This window comes from Hyaena hyaena, unplaced genomic scaffold, assembly GCF_003009895.1.
Source record: "Hyaena hyaena isolate Hyena2069 unplaced genomic scaffold, ASM300989v1 scaffold_956, whole genome shotgun sequence".
NCBI classification, from domain to species: Eukaryota; Metazoa; Chordata; class Mammalia; order Carnivora; family Hyaenidae; genus Hyaena; species Hyaena hyaena.
This window is the reverse complement of record NW_024081590.1, coordinates 8,506-18,049: the sequence shown is the minus strand read 5'-3', so window position 1 is coordinate 18,049 and position 9,544 is coordinate 8,506. Positions and strand designations below refer to the sequence as shown.

Below are 9,544 nucleotides of genomic sequence, written 5' to 3'. Positions count from 1 at the left end.
GCTCCAGGCTCTGAGCTGTCAGCACAGAGCCTGATACAGGGCTGGAACTCACGCCCCGTGAGATCATGACCTGAGGTGAAGTCAGACTCTTCACCGGCAGAACCTCCCAGTTACCCCATGTCTTGCCCCAAATTATTAACAGAAAACAAGTGAGTCAAATATCAGTCCATATAGTGCACTATTAATGGGAATGAAAATTCACCCATTGTCTTTCTGTTTTCTCCAGCACAATCCTTAAATCCACATTTCCAAAATGTTGCTTGCCTGAGGCATTAGGAGTTTGAATTACTGGCTGAGTATCAGGTCACATAGACCTCAGATAGAAATTTCTGTTGTTTATTCAGGAAATGAAAGAGATTTGTTGAAATATGGAAATTACAGTCTGTCATTTGCAGGAAAGTCTCTTTGTTTTAGGCATGCTGAAGAAATATGCAAGTGCTATAAACAACTTAACACTAAAATATTTTCAATGCCACAATTCAGAGAAATAATAAAATGTAATTGATAGGCTTAGAGATCATGAAGGAGCTGTTGTTTGTTGACGAGTTTTTGCACCACAACGTTCTATTACTGAAATAATTTACTTTTATATCTGGTGCTGATATTGGAATCTGTACTTTTTTGGTATAAAATAACTTTAGGCATTTTAAATATACTTTATGTTCAAGTAAAAACCAGAGAAGGAAGCTTTGGTGTTCTTAAACCACTCTGGATATCTTATATTTCCTTCTGTTCAAAGAGTGCACCACAATCATTCAATACACAAGGAGAGAAATCTTGTGCTCAAATACTCCTAGGCGGTGGTGAGAACACACAGCCAAGCTGAAGGGCTTCCCAGATCTGAGCAGTGTGTTGCGCTTCTTGGCTGATGGATGCCGACACACATCGCTCCCTAAATCACTCCTACTTTAATATCCAGGCCCTGCTGAAGGGACTGGACTGATGTGAGCCTGAATCCAAGCCTGCCCTTGTTGGATTTCATTCAGCTGGAAAAATGAACATGTAACAGCCACTGGGAATGGACTTTGCTTATATGGGAAGTCCTCCCAGCCACTGCTTTAACTCTGGTGACCTTTTCTCCAACACTTAAGACTGCAAGGAACTTGGGCGATGTGGGAGAGGGGGGAAAAAAAACAGTTTTTAGAATTTTGGTTGGCAGAGCCACAAGCTACTGAGACCATATGAATTTTGCAACAAAAGGCCAACTCAGATTGCCAAGGCTTACTCCTTCTTTAGATATAGATAGCCTACCTAGTGATCCTTGTGCTCTTTCTTTTGTTTTAAGAATATTTAAGATCGTGGTGGTACACCTGCTCACATGCTTTTTCTTCCCCTAAGTTAACATGTTCCTCCAACGTTTTAACTCCAGTGGTGACAAGATCTACCTCTCCTTTTAAGATGCCTTCATGTTACTGAAGACTAGATGCTTACTTTGGGTTAGCTAATTGTTGGTCTGTAAACTTTCAACATTTCTCATTTTACCCAAAGTGAAAAATAAAACCTCCGTGGGAAGCTAGCACATACTTAGGAAAATGATTGGTTTCTTGCTTGTCAGCACTTTGGGAGGTGGGGTACAAACAAAGCTTTGCCTTTCACTGGAAACTGAATTCTTGTTTGGCTCCTGGCCCACTCTACAGATAACCAAACAGAGGCAAACACACCACGTCCCAGCACAAATCAGGGATATGCAAAGTCTGCAATAGAAGACAAGAATATGTCATTCCCTGTCACAACTCTGCAGTGCTCATTATTTTCAGTTTTCCCAGCTGAGTATATAGAAGCATCAGTTAAAGAGTATTCTGTATATTTAGCTCTGTTGGGAAGTCTCTAGATAGAATTGAACACCACTTTTAGGAAGTAAATGCTTTTATTACTGTTTATACCGCAAACTAGAATTCCCAACACTTAAACAATATGGAAGCTGTGGCTGCTGTTTTCTTGGAAGTAAATTCTTTATTTCTCAACCCTAATTTATTACAAAATGAGTTTGGGTCATTAGAGAAAATCAGGAATTATTTTAAATCCTGAAAGTAAATGCTTCTTCAGAGAAATTTGTTCTTTTGTCAGTTTGCTACACAAATGGCTTCTAACCCTGCTTTGTTAGATTTAAAACATCTTTTTTTTTCTCTCGTTCTCTTGGTAGAACGTTTTGAGGGGAACCGAGGCTGGCTTCCATATTATTCAATCTGATGGCTCTATACATATGCATTTAACGTGCATAAATGCATACAAATGAATACATTGGTTCTAATTTATTGCTGGTACAGATTAGTTAACAAGTTTATAAGAACAGCCTTGAAACTACTGTAGGTGAAGCAGTCTCCAGTTAAGGACTGTACACAATGTCTTGTGAGACACCTTTATGTAAAGTGAAACACTTACTGTTGGTGTCGACGGAGGGCTATGCCTCTCATGTGTGGTAGCTCATCAGGTACAAAGGGGAATCAACCTCACATATTGCAGAAATATCTTGCTGCCAAATGTCTCTAATCTCTAGAGTGAGTTGGCCCTTCATCGTCCTGAAACATAACCACCTTATTAACCTCCAGTAGACAGGGTAATATTTACTCGTGTAGAGGAAAATAGAATCCTTCTGGTCATTATAGCAATCGACACTGGTAAACAGGCAAATAGGAAGATGAAGAGACTAGCTCAGAATACAATATCCCCACACTCTGTGTATAGGTCCCATGTAGATGTTGATGACTTGATTTACTTTCCATATCAAAAGCAGTATCTTTCCTGAGGCAATATTCTAGTAATTTGTAATGAGTGGAATGAACTGCAATGATGACTTCTTAAAAAAAGACATTTAGTGATTTTTACCTTAGGTCCTGAGGTGTGAAAACCCACATGAAACCAGATGGACGTTAGGTAAATATTCTTTACCAGAGGTGAGTTGAACTTAAAAGTGATTATTTCTTAATTACCAGTGTTGCTGTCTTAAATATAGCAGTGACAAGTTTAAGAGAAAATAACATCTCAGGATTAATGCTTTAAATTAACAACTCACAACTTGGTAGGCTCCAATGCAATTTATCATGTTGAAAATAGGTGAAGTTTATATTCAGGGATACCTCTTACATTTTCTAGGATTTCTTGGCCTTATTAATTCAAATCTTACTCTCAATGCATGCATGCAGCCAAGATAATTACAAGAAGGCAAGATCAAAGCCAGCATATTATAGTCCTATTCCATTTTCTGCTGATGTGAGTGATCTGCCTCTCCTTTGATGTTGTATGCTTCTACAGCGAAAGTACAGAGGATAAAAATACTACACCATGTAATCTGGCATTTATCCCATGAGAGCAGAATTCCAAATTGTGACACATGTCAAGAAGTTAAAAAAAATAACTTAAAAGAGTCCTATGCTTTATAAAGTGACATACTCTGCATTTAAACACCATCAAACATCATTTTCCATTACAAATTTAGTCCCTGATATAAAATTCAAAGAATTTTTGTAACTTTAGTAGAAGAAAATAGTTACCATATTTACTAGCAATTACATTAAACGTGTGCCTGAGCCTTTATCCCACCTAATGAGGGCAGTTGAGAGGAAGCAGACGCACAGTGTACACACATATTTGTGTTTGTGCATCCATTCAAGGATTCAGAGTCAGTTGTGTGTACTCTACACATCCATCCAGCTGGTTTTAGTTTGCTATGAATCTTCTATCACCTAGGGTCATGAGGTTGAACAACTGGCAGGTCCCTCAACTAGTTTTGATTAGAGAAACAGAGTTCTTGGTCTATAACATTATATTTAACTTAAATATTTTTCCTTATGTTCTATCTCTGGCAATGTACTACTGGATATAAAATGTCCCTAGTCTGACCTTCTGTTTCTAACAATATCTTTTCCTGGCCTAGTTCACCTTGTAGAAATATGTTAAAAGTGTGTGTGTGTGTGTGTGTGTGTGTGCATGTGTGCACATGTGTTTGGTTTGCTTACATTTACATGAACATAGAGACTGCAGTATTACTTCTAAATTACCTTTCCTAGGAAATTAAATTGAATTCTTGCCCTTCTGAAGGAAAATAACATTTTACAATCATTCCTAAGTTACTAGTTAATTCTAGTCCATTCCATTTTGGACTCAGACCCTTCAAGTTACCATGATCAAACATAAATGTTTTGTCAAGAAAATGGAAAATTGTTTAGACTACATGGCTGTCATCTCTAAAGCACAACACCCAATATTGAGAAAACCGATTTGATAGAACACAACATAACCTGCACACTTCACTTCAAATCAAAACCAAAACTATTTTTTATTTTGAAAAACAATGGCTTTCATCTTTCCCTTGAACTAAATATTCAAGGACTTCTGAATGCCAGAATGATTGCAAGGTATGTAATGGCAGTGTAAGAAGACCGAAACAAATATAAATATATATGATCTCTTGCTTCTCCCTTTTCCATTCTTGAAATGAGCTTCTAATATTGATGTTAAATACAATAAAGGAACAATCACAAAGTAGAGTTGAATATGCTAGAGAGAAACACCTCTGGTGATCTTTGACATGTTATAGAATATGGTGGTGCTAGAACACTAAATGTGAAGATATGTTGTGATGACTTTCGGAGACTATAAATATGATATAGATTTCTGACAAAATTTTAAAATACATTTTTAAACAAATGCTTCTGAGACAATGTGAAATAAGGGATGGGAGTTACATTTTGTCAACATGGGTTCAGTTAGAACCAATTATGTCTGTGTGATCTCAATCCCTTTAACTCTAGTGCTACAGTAAGAAAATACCCCTTTACTCCATTTATTCATTTAGTCTTGGTCTTTTGGACCCACTGTATGTCAAATTGAAAACATAAAGCCTTACTTCCTACTCACTGGGGTTTCCTTTTCCCTCACTGGTTACTTCTTTTCAGTTTCCTTTTCTAGGTCTTCCTCATTTTTCCTCACTTCCAAACACTGGATTGATTTCTCAGGTGCTAGGCATCTGGGCTCCTTAGTTTCTATATAACCTCAATTCATAAATCATCTCCCTTACTCCCAGAGCTTTAAATACCACCCAGATGCTAAAGCCTTCACATTTCTACCCTTAGCCCCAGACACCCTGTCTGAATCTAGACTCCTATGCCTAACTTCCTTCTCAATAATCTCTCTTTAGCATTTATATTTTTCTGTAGCTTAGCCTTATTGTGCCATTATTATGTTGTAGTCACTATTCTAAAGGTTTACATGTCTTAACTAATTTAATCCTCATAATAACTTCATGAAATTGGTAATATTATTATTCCCAAATTATAGGTGAGAAATGTGATATATAGTTATTTGCTCAAGTTTACACTGGTGGCAATCTATAACTCAGACTTAACATGTCCCAAATGTAACTCCTGATTTCTTCTCCACTGCTTATCCTTTTCCAGTTTCCCTCACCCATACACAACACATCCTTCCATTCTACCAGTTGCTTCAAAGTACTTGGATCAACCTAGATTTCTTTTATTGTTTTGTCCACCACATCCAAACCATCAGCAAATTTTGTCCAGTAACTGACCATATCTCAAGGCCAACATCCTCCTTCCACTTCTGGACCCCTGCAATATCCTCCTAACTAGTCATTTTGTAGCCAGATTAACCCTATTGCAACAAAAGAAAAATCTTCTATGCTCAGGGTCATCTGAGGGCTTCACATCTCAGAATAAAATGTTACATCCTCAGTGTGACCTCAAAGATCCTCATGACTTTGTCCCAAGCCACATCTCTGACTCTGCTACAACTCACTCACCTCACACTTCTCTACATCATTTCTTGAGCTGTCATTCCCAGGATCATCCTTATCAAAGTTGCTTTTCCTCATGCCCTAACTACAGTAATGCCTACCTCATCTCATCACTCTATATCCTTTTTTTTAAAGCCCTAATTTTCAAATGATGTGTTCCTTAGTATTTCTTTATAGTCCCCTTTCTCTATTATAATACAAGCTCTAGGACTTCCGCTTTTTAAATTTTCTATTATTGAGTCTTGAATGTCCAAACTTTGTTTAGCACAAATTAAATATCAATAAATATTAGGTAATTAAATGAATAAATAGGTTAAATAGTTCTGAGAATAGTCCCAAACATTCTAGTTATTATTTCTATGTAGATGTACCAAAGTATAGTAAGGCTGTATTAACCAATATCTCCCTTGTAAGTAGCCCAGACTGCACAACTATGTTCCAGAAAGTGAAAGTTTGTATGTGTCAGTTATACGTGATTTTAAAAGGAATGTATGGACCATTTTGTATAGCGAGAAGACTTCTTTAAAAAAAAGTAAAATTTGTTGTTATTTTTCCATAATAATAAATTTGTAGTTGGGAGGTAGATACTCAGGCTGACACGGCCTTACCCTCCCTTAATCACTTATTTTTTGTTTGTTTGTATTTTGTTTTGTTTTTGTTTTAGAGAGATAAACAGAACATGTTTGTGCAAATGGGGAGGGGTGGAGAGGGAGGGAGAGAGAGAATCTTAAGTAGGCTCCATGCTCACCCTGGAACCCTCTGTGAGGCTTGATCCCATGACCCTGGGATTATGATGTGAGTCAAAATCAGGAGTCAGGTGCTCAAATGACTGAACCACCCAGGCACCCCCACTTCTAAATGTACCCGTATAATGATATTCTTGCCAATAAAAGATGAGTAAAATAATTAATGTGTGTCACTTCTAGGTCTAGGACTTGAAAAATTGCTCATGCATTCGACTTTTTCCCCTTCATGTGAGTTTCAAGGTGGACATTGTCAATGTTTCAGGTTCAGCTGAATAAACTAAGGCTAGGAATGATGAAGAAGAAGAAAGGTAGAAGTAATCCATGTTCCTTAGTGGCCACTGAAGCAGATGGCTAAACTAATCTGGAATGATGAATGTAAGGAAAACAAAAATCTTTATTCTTTCTGTCTTGGGAATATATCAGTAGCTTCTATTTTTATCTTAAAGAATGCACAATTTCTTGTCATTCAACTTTCCCTTTAGTTAGAGTGTGAATTTGGAATATTGGAGCTTGAAGAGTCTTCTTGGACAATGAGGTTAAAAGCTGCATGTTGATGACATAATATCCAGATTCCTTTTATTCTTGAACACATAAGAGCCCTGAACTACTTACGTGAAAGAATCAAATAAGTAGCTTTATTTTAACTACTTTTATTTTGGATTTCAGTCACTTGAGCTGAATCTAATTTCAACTAATTGACCAGGTTGTATTCCTTACTAACTGAATCATCTGCATTCTGTCAGTTAGTATAGAGCTGGTACAGGAGCAATTTTGCACTGACCAAGAGGGCTGCTCTCAGTCTGGATACCAATACATTCTTTATTTATTATCTATGAGACTATGGCTCTTCTGCCTTCAGTCTTTCTTCATGAGCTATGATGTCACATGTACAAATGAGCGTTATACATCATTATAAACTCAAGATACAGAAGTTTTCATTAAATAGTTTCTGTATCTTGTTTGAAGAGTTGCCTATTTCTTTCCTGCGATATCCCTAGAAGATAAATTTGTTGCAGTAAGATAAAGGAAACTCTTCATTGAAAACTGCAGCAAACAATTCGGGTCAGTTTAATGTGTATTTTCCACACCCCACATTATTAGAGCAGGTCCAATTAAATTTTAGTGCCCAGAGACCATCCTTGCTATTATTTTCTTATAGAATGTGATATAATATTATCTTTGAAACAGTTTCAATTTAAATTACTACCCTCCCCATCCCATTTTGCTTTTACTGCCTTTCTGTGGAATCCCTCTGAAGATACTGAACCTGAATTGTCTCTTATCTCATGGCCTATAGTTCCAGGCCAAAATGTGGAATTTTCATATACTGGTGCAGTAGCCTTATAATCCATTCCATTTCAGAACTAATTCCTATAATTATAATAAAGGAAGAAAAATGGCAAACCGGTAACATGATATATATCTGGAATAGCCCTTCTTTTCTTACTTAGCTATCAAAAGAAAGTTTTATTCAAAAGTCCTAGGCAGTTAATCATTGAGTGTATTTTGAAAATAATAGTAATATATAATACTAATGGAGTAAAATAACTTAAGACTAATGTGGATAATAAGAACTAAGATTTTGTGGTACCGCCTTTTCTGAAATATCTTAACAGCAATTATTCCACTTGGTTTTCATAGTAGTAGTTTTTTGCAGCAGGTAGTACCATATTAAACGTTTTTTTTTTCTTTTTTTTAGATATGCAACCCAAGGCTTCTGTAACTTTAGCAAGTATGTGGCTAGCCTGTAGCAAAGGTAAGTCTACAGATTCCAGACCCTGTCATCTTCCTACTTGCCATGTAGCATATACATAAAAAAAGATTGCATTGTTGTCCTTACACACATAGAAAAATTGTACCAATTTAGGCAAAAATAGAATAGATGAGAGATAAGTCTTAATAAAACGTCTGTGCACTTCACTGGAAAACGGGCTAGTAGTAAGAACATGCTTCCCCCAGTTGAAGAAATAAAAGGTGTTAGTTAAATATCTTAACGAAGCTCAGTTTTGTTTTTCTTTTTTCTGATATGGCTTCTTTTAATTCAATATTTGGTTTTACCTTCAAAGTATCCGGTACCAGAAAACAAATCTATACTGAGAAATATTGCTTACAGTTATCATCACTATTCACATCACTCTTATGTAAAATGCTTCTATTATGTTTTAAGTCAGAGAGGCCGTGTCTTTTTATATGTTTTTTATATAACTGAAAATTTAGAATAGAAAAATCCTGATCGTTTAGCACCAGTAAAATGATGGATAATTTTCTGGTCTGTGTGCCTCTGTACTAACAATGTTGTTTTGAAAAGGACGTGCTTTTGAGAAGTCTGAGGCAGTAACCCTGGGCACCTCAGGATCCATGGGAGGCTTGCTGCCTAAATATTTTGACTGAAGTGCCTCCTCAATAAATATTTGAAAATAGTGATTTTTTTTTGTTGTGTAATAAAATTTAAGTTTTTAGCAAAACTGCCTAATCAAGTGGTAATTTTGGCACCTTGTGTAGACAGCTGTAGACATCATTTCTTTAATGATTATTCTCATGCCTAGTGAGGAGTGATTTCTTAAAGGAACACATCTGATACAAATACCTTAAATATTATCAGTAATTCAAAGGAACACAAGGAAATTTAAAAAGCAGGTCATTGAACCGCTTAGAAATCCCTGCAAATGTGTGAAAAGTATGTATTTTCTCCTCTCCCTGAATAAACTCCACAGAAACCTACATAAATGGTGCATAAAGCTTTCATGACTTAAGCCCTAGGCTACATATTTAAGTGGTCCCCACTGTATTCACATATAAACAATAGCCCTGTATATTAAGAATCACAATAATAGCAAAACAAGTATAACATTATTAGCATGATTTTATTTTTATTTTTATGGTTTCTTGACTAGTTTGACAACTACCTACTGGCTTTTAGGAAATGCCTAAAATGCCAGTTATACATACTTTATGTCGGAGAAGATAGACAGCTTTAGTTTTACTCATGGGATCATCCACAGGAAAGCTTCTCAGACAAAAATTGGGGGGTCTCAGGTTACAATGA

General features: G+C 36.3%; 1 long non-coding RNA gene across 1 annotated transcript; it reads left to right on the top strand.

Annotated features, from left to right (window-relative positions):
- Nucleotides 1–2,860: 2,860 nt before the first annotated feature.
- LOC120223140 lies at nt 2,861–8,240 on the top strand. The gene is made up of 3 exons (XR_005526212.1): nt 2,861–2,894; nt 6,761–6,873; nt 8,198–8,240. It is a non-coding gene; the product is annotated as an uncharacterized LOC120223140 (long non-coding RNA).
- Nucleotides 8,241–9,544: the final 1,304 nt, after the last annotated feature.